The sequence below is a fragment of the Panthera uncia genome, chromosome B1 (genome assembly GCF_023721935.1).
Source record: "Panthera uncia isolate 11264 chromosome B1, Puncia_PCG_1.0, whole genome shotgun sequence".
NCBI lineage: Eukaryota > Metazoa > Chordata > Mammalia > Carnivora > Felidae > Panthera > Panthera uncia.
Window position 1 is genome coordinate 91,687,256 of NC_064811.1, and position 9,163 is coordinate 91,696,418.

Sequence of the window (9,163 nt, forward strand, 5' to 3'; positions counted from 1 at the left end):
CAGAACTGCCCTTCATTTATACTCCTTAGTAAGTAAAAGAAGCTTCATGAATGTAGAATTAGTAGTTATCAGTTCTGTATTACTTGGTTTCCTGGCCTTTGAGGCCCACTGGCAACTGGCATTAGGAAAGACCACAGCCTAAGCAATGACTAAAATGCCACTGTGTACACACTCCCCTCTCACACTAAGTAGAAGAAGAGCTATTCACAATTATATTGAGCACATGTAAGGAATGGAATGTAGGCCAAAGAGAGTGATGGATTATTTACCTTTGGGAAAACTCCAACACTCAGAGTATAAACATAACCCTCTTCTGTAGAACATGGCAACTTTCAACAATGCAGGTGAGCAGTCAACAGGGCCTAATTGTTTTTCTAGACTTTTAACTCCAATATATTACAACTCAAGATACTGAAATAACTTGCAAATAAGATTGTAATATGCTTATCACTGAAAACTAGAGATTGAGAGATGTCTCAATTTACAAAAAAACAAACAAACGAAAATAAGAAGAAAATATGAAACATGAATTGAAACTTGCAAGCTTTGTATTGATCTTAGTTAAGTGTGTAGAACAGGCCACCAGTGGGTGGTTTGTGAGGACTATAAAGGAGGTGGTCACAAGAAGCCAAGTGGATTCAACAAAACTAATGCATTTTGTCCCCTGTTTCTTTTGTGTTTAGGGTTATAAGCAGTTTCTTTTCTTTGGGAAAAGCATCCCCATAAAAATCAGAGGCTAATGCTAATTTAAGTAAAGAAAACTAAAGGTGATGGTTCTTTGACAGATAATCGATGTTTGGAATTAGTAAGAGTATATTGGATGCTAGTTCATTCAGATACAGGACATAAGTCCACCTTGTGCTATAGGCAAAACAAACAAAAAGAATGAAATCTGATTAAAGATAGTATTTGTTACAGTGGTATTTACAAATTGATTTTTCCAAGTCTCAAAACATATCATTATTATTTAGAACATTAATTATAAATTTGATTTTTCATAGCATCAAAATTATTAGATCTGAAATTTTCTTGAGTTAATTTTATTATTCAAGCATCAGTCTTCAAATTTAGAAAATGTTCTGTCTTCATTTGCAGATGAGGCAAACAAGACGCATGCATTTTAAATGTAAATCAATAAATAAAAGCTGCAACTTAAATTCCGGTTCTCCTAAAGATCTATGTATTACACTCTTTATTCAATATCTGAACATGAGACTTTAATTCTATTTTCATTTATTTCTATTTTCATTAAGCTTTCTCGTGCACTAACTGCAACTGTTTTCCCCCCTTACTGAGCTACCTAAGATGGTTACAAAAGGAAAAAAAAAAATAATGCATAACTTGCAAATTTAAAATTCTAGGTAAGGATTGCAAATGATAATGATCAGAGGGGAAAAAAGGAAGTATTAGTACTTTTATATCAATTGCAGACATAAATATTTAAGATCTTTAAAATGTCTATAAATTCTTATGCAGTGAATATCACAGATTTGATCTAAGTGTTTTGAAATGAAGAAATAATATATCTAACATGCTCCTATCTCCATCCATTAGTCATTCTCTATTCCCTTGCTATGATGTTTCCTCTCCTCAGCATTTGTGATTTTCTAAAATTATACTATGTGTACTTTTATTTATTATCCATCTTCCCATTTGAATACAACTTTGTCTGGTTTGTTCACATCCAACATCTAGGTGGTGTCTGAAACACAGTAAGATTTCAATCAATATTTGCTAAAAGAATCGATTAATTTAAAATGTCAAAAAACTATGTATATCAAAACATGGCACATATAATATGTGATGCATAGAGTTGTTAGATGAACTGCATTAATTTAACACAGGTACCTATTTGCTAGAATCCTAACTAAATATCTCTTCAGCATTTCCATTTTTTTCTGAGAAGAATGAGCAAGTCACCTTTCTCTGATTTGCAAGCTCTGTTTTCTAGAATACCAATAGAGAACGTTAAACCTCAAAGTGATAAAATGATGGCCTAGAAAATATCTGAATATATCCACTGTTCTCATGATAATCCTAGAAAAACATGCATTTTGTTAATAAGTAAACTTGGAAGCAGATATTTATTTAAATATACTTCCTAATTATCTCAAAGAGGTCCATACAGTAAATAATAGGACGGTGGGGCTAATTTCAAAATAATACGGATCTTTGCCTTCTAGCATGTCTAGACCTATAAAACGAAGTATGATTTGGTGTGAAAACGGGAGCGAATGTAGAGATTTGATGGAAAGAAAACAAATGCAAGTACAAAGACTAAATTGAAGTTCAGTAGATTATTGATACAAGAGTAGAATTTAACTAAAAAATAAAATAAAACCTTAGTAACTTCATCAAGTTCCACAGAAGCAAAATGCTCACCTTAGTGTCTGTCTAGTCACTGTATATACCATTATCATTTACAATTGGATCCACATTAAACATTAAGTCAAAATCATTTTCTGAAAATTAGTTCCAGATTATGGCAGATGTTTTGGGTTGCATATTTTAAAAATAAACTACAAAATACAATAGTAGCCATCTGTTTCAGAATTTTCTGTTTATTGTTTTCTATGGTGTAACAGGCAAAAATAGAAACAAATAAAAGAAAACAGCTGTCATGGAAAACTTTGAAAGGCCAAAAAACTGTGCTGTTAAATCAGTAATGAAATGAATGAATTGGTCATTTTGAATAACGAGATTTGTGTTAAAATAACGGCTTTGAATTTTTTATTAAGTTGTCCAGTTACGTTGGCAATACTTTGTCTTAAGCCATTAATAGCTGAAGAATATTATAAAATCATAAAATTTATATAAACTCAATACAGCTTCCCATTGACATATATATATATATATATATATATATATATATATATAATGTACTGACATATATAATAAAGATTTTATTTAAAATGGCAGTGAGTTGGTGGCTCTATGAATTGGCCTCTCACAACTTTACATTTGAAATGTGTTCGTATTGCCAGAACTGATATTGCTGGCATTTTGGAGTAATTTCTATAAACAATAAGACTGATCTGACTGGATGGAGAAAAAACTATTTTCCTACCCCAAAGAACACTGGAAGAAAATCTTTTTTCTTCCACTGTCTTTCTACAGAATTCAGAACTCTAAGGAGTGTACCTTTGTCTTCAGACCATTCCTACCTCCACTCCTGTCACATAAAACCTGCTCTTTAAGGCTCATGCAATTTTATTATACTCTCCACTCCATTCTTGTTAGTGTCATCAAAATGAAGTGAAGGTCCTTATCATCCAATCGAGTTTTCTCTCCATGTTAAATCCTATCATCTGCCTGAAGAACTTTGCTGTTCCAACAAACCCAGTCCTTCAGTTTCCTGGCTTACAGGTTCCATGTAACCTTCTCTTCCACTTCCAACTTGGATACCCACACCAGATTGGCACCCAGCCCTGTCACAATCCATGATCGCTCCATCTCCAAAAACAATGAGTCACAGCCACTTTCTCACCATAACTGTTTCTCCTTCCACCTCACTTATTCAACCTCTCCCCCCAAGCAGCACTTTGCCTTCATTAGACCACCAACTCAGTAATGCCTCTATCACAGCTCTTCCAATACAGAAATAATCTCCTTTCTTCATTTTCCCATCATCCAGGTATAGCACGCCTAGCAGAATCCAATCATCATGAACACCTGAAACCTAAGATCTAGATTCCAAAAGTAAAACCAAATGACACATATAACAAAAAAGTTACATTGATGGAAAGAGGAGGAAAAAAAATAAAAGGCAAAGCTTGATCCTACTCAGCTTTATATTCTGCCCCTCCTGACTGAGCATCTTCAAGATCCATCCCAATACATTTTTTTGTTTGCTTGTTTTCGTTCTGATTCCCGCTAGTAAATATGAGCCATAGCCTACATATACGTCTCCTGAAGAGGTAGTAGTTCCATAGAAAGACCATGTTGAGGCCTGGCTCCATCAGCTAATAAATGAATTAAATAAATAAATAAACAAACAAACAAATAAATAAATAAATAAATAGTATGTATATATGTATGTAGTGAAAGATCCTGAGGAGAATAAACATCTTTTTCAAGAAATACATTTCAGATAAGGTTTTTGCCTGCATGCAGCAGGACACTACTGTCCTCTAACAAGGGGGAGGTGAGTTAGCCAGACTGGGGGATTCACGGGAATCTGTGGGTTTGTGGTTCTCAAGAGCATCTACCCAAATGTCCCCATTCCACGATTTTGTCTTTACCAGGGGATACTAGCTGGGACTATGAATCCAGTCTCTTGTAACTCTGCCAGTCTCACAATCAAATTTCAGGCCTAATTTTCATCACAGGTGGCTCTCTGGTTGCAGGAGATGAGGCTCTCTTTAAATGCTACTCTGTAAGCTCTTTAGTCTTCATGATGTACCTTGGTAGTTGGCTGCCCTGAACCTGTCATTCTTGTCTAGCGAAACTTCTGTAGCAGTTAACAACTGCAAATCATCTCCACTATTGTTATAAGAAACACTGACCCCCTCATATCTTTAACTGCTAAAGCAATCACAAAAACCAGTGCCTCCTTTTTCTTCTGTGTTCCATCCTTGTTTCCTAACTACTACAATGTGAAAATTCAGTCACATAGTAAGATACAAAGTGAATATATCAATACATTGTGTATGTAAAAATAATCAATCAGAAGATATACTCAGAAAAATATTGCATTTATAATATTTTTTTAAAGCTTAGCAAATAAATTACAATTAGGTTCAGCTATATGCAACATAAAACTCAGTGTCTTAGACACACAAGTGGTTATTGTTTCATGTGCAAAGTCCAGTGGTCAGGGGTCCAAGACTAGAACAGCTGTTCCACAGATCACTAAGAGTCCTGGGCTCCTTCCTGGTTTCTGCTCTAACCATAGTGTCCCATTCTCACCACAAGAAAGAGAAAGGAGAACATACCTTCCCACTTAAAAAACACTCCTCAAAATTGCATATACCACTTCCACTTACATCCCTTTGTCCAAAACTTGGTCAGTGGCCAGGCTTACCTGCAATGGAGGCTGTGAAATGAGGCAGACATGTGCCAGCTAAAATTCAGGGCTTCCACTGCAGGGAAACAAGAGGAGAAATAATATTAGGGGACAATTAGCAGTCTCTATTACACATAGGAATGTTTAAGAAGAAAAATGTAAGATCTAGAAAGAAATACTTTTAAATTGCCTGAGAGATACATAGGATCTGAACAAATGAAAAAGCACGTCATGTTCTTGGGTAAACAACAGGAAAATTTGCCTTGATAATCCACAAATAAGTTGTAATAGCCATGAATTTTAATGCCTCAAACACTATAACGAAAACGTGTATGAAATAAGACTGTTAAATATATGAGTAAATGACAGAAACACAGTTATAGTAAAAAATAATAACCTTTGGCAGATCAAATAAATTAAAATAAGGTCACGATTATTTTTAACACTAGACTAAATGATATCCAGATGTCAGCTAAGGTCATCTCTCTGTCAAAAATAAAATTGGTAAACACCCCCATTACACATCAGGCAAAAGTTCCTCCCCACCACTTCTGGGAATTCCCATGTCTTCCCTTCTCAAAATTCCCTCCAGCCTTGTTCTTGCCCTCTCAACCTCATTAGATTCTTGCCTTCTGTTTCATTCAACTTTATTCACTGTGCATTGGCCCAGACATGGTACACAGACCCTTTTCTTCATTTATCTAACAACAGCTCACACAGGCCTTTTTGTATGTATGGTCAATGTAAGTGAAAGTTTGGGGCAGTAAAGTAGAATTACAACCCTGATGAGCAGACTATGTATACTAGACAGCCTGTTTTTAAAAGTCATTAGAGTTTGGCTATCCCACCACTGTGAATTTCACCCACTTTTCTAGTAAATCTAGCTTCTTCCCTTGTCACATAGCTCTGCTTCCCCCAGGAAAAGTGCCCAAACATTTCCCTGTTGCTCTGTTTTCAGGTCTACTTCATTTTGCCTTATCTCAGAAAATAACACACACACTCTCTCTCTCTTTCTCTCTCTCTCTCTCTCTCTCTCTCTCTCTCTCTCTCTCTCTCAAAGATAGCTCCAACAATTAGCTCAGGTAGAACGTATCAGAAGGGTTACAATATCAACGTAATTTCCATCATGCTCTATAAAGTAATACCTAATAAATAATGATGCACTGCAGCCAGCTTGTACTGGCTCACAAGGGACATTTATGTGAGGGGTGCCTGGGTGGCTCAGTTGGTTAAGTGTCCAACTTCGGCTCAGGTCATGATCTCAATTCCTGAGTTTGAGCCCCACTTCGGGCTCTGTGCTGTCAGCTCAGAGCCTGGAGCCTGCTTCAGATTCTGTGCCTCCCTCTCTCTCTCTCTCTCTGTCCCTTCCCCACTCATGTTCTGTCTCTTTCTCTCTGTCAAAAATAAATAAACATTCAAAAAAATTTTTTTAAAGACAATTATGTGGATTTCTTTCCTACTCCCCATTTACTGACTTCATATCCAGAGGTCGAAATCCACATAGTGTAAGTATTTACACCTTGGAAGTTGGAAAACACTACAAATATCATTGTTTTTGTTTCAGTTTGGGTTTTTTTCCTGTGATTTTCTGTTTTGTTTTGTTCTGTTCTTGATTTGTTGTTTGCTTATTTTGAGGACACATTTATCAGCACAACACAGCATATACTCTAGAAAGCTCTGAACAAAGATTTTTTTTACTCCCTCCCAAAAGAACCAGCTTAACCCTCCAGGGCAGAAATAAGAGCAGGGCAAGAACACTAAACAACAAGATGATTCCACTGCTTGGATTCGACACAGACCACAGGAATACAATACTCTGCCTTATTCTAGTGCATGATTTTCTCCATGCAACAATATTGAGTGGAACTGTTCAGGCAACATGGATATGCAACTGTATAATCTATTAATTTGTTACGTATACTAACCTTACTAGAGTTCAAATTTGAGGACAAAGAGAAGCTATTATATCACATCATAAAGAGAGGCTCTGGGCATCAATATCTCTGATCTAATGAAAAACAGAAAAATCAGCCTACTATCCTCATCCAGGTCCCATCCCCACCACACTATACCCCAACCACCTATATAAGGAGTTGACTTGAGAGAAAGAAGGAAAGACTGTTGAAGTCATTGGGCTTTTGGTATATGTAGTATTCATGGGAAAATGCACTTCCACAGCACTCAAGTCAAGATGTCAGGAGGGGATTCTCTCAGAAACTGTTGAATAGAAATATTTAGTCCCTCCAGAATGGGCAAGTTGGCCTTGGATTGAGGGAATGACTATCTGCCAAGACTTGATGACTTGCCCCTACAAATTAAAGAGAGATGATAACAATAGAATAGCAAAGACATCATTTGCTCTTCTAAGGGTGGATGAATTCTTATAGATCCAAGGGACACCAGAAAAGGAACTAATCTTGAGATCTTTTAGCCAGTACCTCATCCAAGAAGGCTGCCCTCCAGGTTAAGGGACTACAGCATGGAGAGTCTATAATGTACACCACTGTGGATGGGAACTGGGTAGAAGAAATTAGAAGTGTGTATGCAAGAGAAGATGCCCCATGCCAGAGAAATGAACTACAGGAAGATCTCATAGGATGGTGTAAAGAACTCACACATGCGCCTCCACTGAGAGAGTGCCTTTCACACGGAAAGGCCACCATCACCAGCCTGTCAGGATTAACCTGAGGAGCAGCATAAACCAGCACAAGCCAACAAAGAGGGAAGCACAACTCTACCTGGTTAAAACAGATAACTTTTCAGTCCATTTTTCCACTTGTCTAGATGAGAGGGTGAAATAAGAGGGTACAAGAACTGCTCGTGTTAATCTCCCACTTAAAGACCCATGAATCATGACTTTAAGAAGTGATGTGGTGAAGCAAAATTTTAGATCAAGTATGAAGGGATTTTTAAACTTGATTGGGTTGAGTTTTCTTGATTGGAATGTGTCTATGATACTCTTAAAGAATGAAGTGAAGAATTTGATAAATGTTGAAATCCCTGATTAGAGAAAAATAAAATTTCATGTTTGTACTCCATCCAGTTGAGATCCACCTCTTAATAAACAGTGCTTATTTGGATTTACACAAAACAAAAACAAACCCAAACCTTCCTCCTTTATTGCCTTTTTCCTCTCTCCTCACAAATCCCTTTCAATGTTCCCTCACTGTGACAGACTCTCTGTCAGTTTATTCCAGTTCATGCCACTCTGCTGGATGCTGATAGTGGCCTCTCTGAATGAAAGGCATTGAAAAGAGTTGATCTCTCATGGACCTTCTTCATGTGTGAGTTCTCCACCCTATCCTGTGACTGTTCTCTGGCCCAGGTGATCAAGTCTGTACTTTCTGGTCCCTTCCCTGCCATGTATTCATATTATGGTAAATGGCTTGGTGTCCTAGGTTATCTCATCTGGAACCAATGGAATTTTTTCCCTTTATTTAGCAATTTATTTATTTGTAAAGTAGTATTTAAACCTAAATACATATTGGCACAAACTTCTCATCATTTTACTTCTCAACAAAGACAAGATGTCTAATTTCTCCCTCCATTCCCCTAAGTGCCAGCCCCAAGCCTCATCACTATTTGTCTGCGCAGTAATTTAGCTTTTCAAAAATCCAAAGATTAGATCATATGCTCTGATAAGCAAATGACCCGATAGTTTGAGTTTAACATAGAAGAATTCATAGAAGCCTTGAAAGTTCAAGCTTTCCTTTCTCCTCCCATCACAATCTGTTTTCCCAATAAAATATATACCTCATTCTTGCCTCCTCTCACTCAGAAGGTAAAGGCTGTTACAATTGTTTTATTTTGTTTTGGTTTGTTTTGAAAAAAGTTCCCCCTCCCAACATAATTAGGCATACTGGAGTGTGTGAATATAGAGACAAGAAGCCAAATTCATTCTATAAACATACTTGAACTGAGGAATTGCATCAGTAAAATATATTTTTTTAATATTTGACTTTGTGTCTCTAGGCCAGGCATGTGCTCTCCCCACCAACCTCATTGAAACCACTTCCTAATGAATTACACTTGGCCTTTGGGCACATTCATATCACTCACTTTATTTCTTTTTTTTTTTTTTTTTTTTTTTTTTTTTAATATTTTAAATTTTTTGTCAAATTGGTTTTCATACAACACCCAGTGCCCATCCCAAAAGGT